Source organism: Merops nubicus, unplaced genomic scaffold (genome assembly GCF_000691845.1).
Source record: "Merops nubicus isolate BGI_N331 unplaced genomic scaffold, ASM69184v1 scaffold843, whole genome shotgun sequence".
In the NCBI taxonomy this organism is placed as follows: Eukaryota; Metazoa; Chordata; class Aves; order Coraciiformes; family Meropidae; genus Merops; species Merops nubicus.
In genome coordinates, this window is record NW_008600717.1 from 24,389 (window position 1) to 28,272 (window position 3,884).

The following is a 3,884-nucleotide window of genomic DNA, read 5'->3' on the forward strand; positions in this document are numbered from 1 at the left end:
CTGGTACAGATTTTTTTTAGCATCTTACCCTGTTGTAGTAGGGTAAGATGTGATGGCCTGAAACTAAAAGAGGGAGATTTAGACTAAAGGAAGAAAGGTTTGACACTGAGGGTGGTGAGCTCCTGGCCCAGGCTGCCCAGAGAGGTGGTCGCTGCCCCATCCCTGGAACCATCCCAGGGGAGGTTGGAGGTGTCTCTGAGCACCCTGCTCTAGCTGCAGATGTCCCTGCTCCCTGCAGAGGGGTTGGATGAGATGACCTTGAAAGGTCCCTTCCCACCCAACCCAGTCTGTGGTTCTATGAAATATTGAAGGGGTGGAGGGGAGTGGGGTTGATGTGCTGGACCACAGCCCCATGCACTCTACACCTGGGCAGCACCAGCCACGGACTGTCCTGCCTGGGAAGGCTGGGCAGAAAATACCCATCCTATGGAGCTGTCTCTTGTGTTGCTGTTTCTAGGCTGCAGGGCAGCCATCTGGGGGGAAACCAGGCTTCAGATTCTTGCAGCACCTCCTTTGGACTAAAACAATCCCCACAACAAACACGAAGGAGGAACAGCTTGGTGCAGCTCATGTACCCACGTGCTTAAATCAGCTCGTGCCAGGTAGGTGAGGCAGCAGGACTTGGGTCACCCATCAGAACTGATGTGTGGTCCAGTTTTGAAAGGTGAGTGAGTCTGTGCAGGGTGACCTGTGGGACTGCTGGGGAGCACGGGTGCCGTGCTGCCTCCACACACTGAGCCAAGGCCCCACACCAGGTTGTGTTTCAGAGGGGCTGGTGGGCTCCCCAGGGCAGGGAGCAGAGACCTTCCCTCCATCCCTCCTGTGCCTCTGTTTAACTTCTGGATTTTTCTTCTTCCAATAACTTTTATCTAAATGTGTTTTGGGGGAGGGAGGAAAGAGATAAGGAGGGAGGAGGCAGAGGAAGGACTGTGCTTTTGGACTCTGCTAAGCCTCTGACTTATCTCTGGGGCTTGCTGTGGGGTTGCAGAGCAGTCCAGCCCTGCTCGTGTGCCCTTGGCCAGCCTGCCAAGGCAAGGAGGGACCCAGCTGGGTTCCCAGGAGGGGGAATGGGAGAGGAGGTGTGAGGAGCTCAGCATGGCCCGGGGGGAGCTCTCCCACAAACGCCTGCATGGCTTGGTGTGTTTCTGGCTTTGCCCCCACCTCACCAGCCGTTATTGGAGCAGAGTGTTGGCCCCTGGGAGGGGGGCAAGAGGCACCTCTGCACGTCCTGGGGGAGAAGGAGGCTGGGCAAGTGCCTCAGAGTAGATCATGGCAACCTGGGATGTGTTTGAACAGAATTAAAAATAAAACTGGCAAGGCTGCTGCCTTGCCCTGTGGGTTTTCTCTCTCCTTATAGGGGTGGGTGACCCCAGGGCTGGAGTCCTGCACCTCCAGGGTTGTTGATGAGAGCCCCCACCCACCAAAGCACCCCACGGCAGGGCAGTGGCTGTCCCCCCCTCCCTTCCCCACCTCTCTGCCTCCCTTTTCTGCCATACTGGCTTTTTGCTGCCTGGTTTAAGTGGGCTTGCTGGGCAGCAAGTACCAGCCTGCTGGGAAGGCAGCAGGTCACCACTAGCACCACAGCTCTGTAGCTTTTGGGGGGCTGATGCACTCAGGGTGTGGAGAAGTCCTGGAGATGCAGCAAGGAGGCAGAGGTGAAGCACCTTGAACAATCTCTCTAGCTGTGGAAAGAAGCTGCCTGGTGGTTGTTGCTCAGGATTTGGGGAGGAGGTTTAAATGGACCAGGTGACCCAGTTCTCTTCTGCCTGGAGACCTGGTCCTCTTCTCACTTTGCAGAGCCTCTTGCTGTTGGATACCTGAGCACTGCAGGTCAGGATGGGAAGCGTGGGTGAGCTCTAATGCTGCTCCCTGGGCTGGTCCACCTGATCTATTTTTCATGGCCCTTATCTTCTACCAGCTGCTGCTCAGCACTCACCGTGTCCTGGGTGAGAACCCCTCAGAGGGGGCAGGTCTGCAGGGTGCTGCCAAAAGCACCTCTCAGCCTACAGCAGCCAACGCTGCTGCTTCTGTCTGCTGGGGCCTTGTCTGGGAGCTCTGCAGGCCTGGCATGGCAGGAGGAGAGGTCCTCCAGGTCTGTGCTCTGAGGGCAGCTTCTCACCCCCTGGGCTGGTTTGGGAGCAGCTTGTGCATCGTTGGCCCCGAGGTGGAGGAGAGGGAGAAGGGAGCATGGAGAGAGGTCAGGTTGCTCCATCTCCTAGAGGCTTCACCTGTGGCCTCAGGATGGAGCTGATGATTTCCAAGGGGCTAATTTTGTGCTTGCTCCTTCCCAGACCCTGGAGACATCTTCTCCCTGGGGGCTGGCAGACAAGGTGGGGGTGGAAGGTGTGTGTGTGAGTCAGAACCTGCGTGTGAGGAGGTTCTGAGCACGGGGATAGGGGGGTGGTCTTGGGAGGGACCAGGAGGAGAGGAGAAATGGTGTTGTCAGGGCTTGGACAAGCTGAAGCCCCCATGATCCAGCCCTTTTTTGAGCGTGGGCTGTGCTGGCTCTCAGGGTGATGTGGATGGTCCTACCAAGCAGAGATTTGGGGTGGGCTGGTCCTGTAGTGCCACCCTCTGGGGCTGGGGGCCAGGGTGGCTTTCTGCTTGGCACCAGAGTGGGCTCTGCTGTCCCCCTCCCAGTTCACCATGCTTCAGCTTGATTTCTGGTGTGCTGGTTGGCATGGAGAGGGAGACCACAGGGAGTGGAGGAGAGGGGGAGAAGGATGAGCTTCCTCTCCTACAGAGCACAAATGGCTGGAGAAGTATTTCTGAACAGCCAAGTCTCTCATCCCTGGCTCCTGGAAGCTGCATTATCAGAGCACCATCACTGTCCTCTCTTCTCCTTCCCCCCGATGGACAGGAATTAAAAATACAACTATTAAAATGCTTTTACTTTCTCCAGGAGGAAGGGAAAAGAAAAGGGGGAAAAAACAAAAAGCCTTGAAAATGCTAAAGGACATAAAGGGCATTCATGAAAGGGTTGGATGGTGGTTATTGCAGCAGGGGGAAAAACAACATTATTTCACTGTGCAGATAAAAGGAAGTGGAAAAGCAGCATATTTATAGCTAGGGAGCCTGGATTCCTTGTTAAGCTGCTATTATCAAATTAATGTCAAAATGCATCAAACAGACACGAGTGTTCTGGGCCCCTTATGCAAAGTGCTTGCAAATTGGTTACAAATACATTTGTTTACAGGGTACGAGGCAGGAGCGAGCTAATTAGTCATTGTAGCAGGGTTGCTTTGTGTCCCTTTCTATTTTTTTTTTTAGATTTTTTTTTTGGCAATTACACAAACAAGCTGGTTGGAAGGATAAAATCCACGCGGCGTTACGGCCCCTTGAGAAGGGGATCAAACAGGAATGGTGGGACGTGGTGACAGGAGCAGCAGTGGAGCAGCATTGCCTCTCCTCCTTGGGCTCCATGGAATCATCAAGGTTGGAAGCCCCCTAAGATCATCGAGTCCAGCCATCACCCATAGGGGTGCAGCAGCCCTCGCTGGAGCTTGGCTCTGGGAAGCAGAACCCACCTGAGAGCATCAGGAGGGTGATATGTGGGTGGAAAGGGTCTTCTTGGGGGGCTGGTCGCTGCCTCTCGTGTGGGGCAGTGTGCTGGGATGGTCAGGCTAATAAATGTCTAAAGGGTGGATGGCAAGAAGATGGGGCCAGGGTCTTCTCAGTGGTGCCCAGCAACAGGACAAGGGGGAACGGGCACAAAGTGGAACCCAGGAGGTTTCATCTCAACAGGAGGAAAAAGCTTCTTTACCTCATGCAATGCTCCAGGCTTTGGGATGGATGGCTGGGAACTGCCTGGTGAAAAAGGACCTGGGGGTGTTGACTGACAATGAGCCAGTGTGTGCCCAGGTGGCCAAGAAGGCCACCAGCAT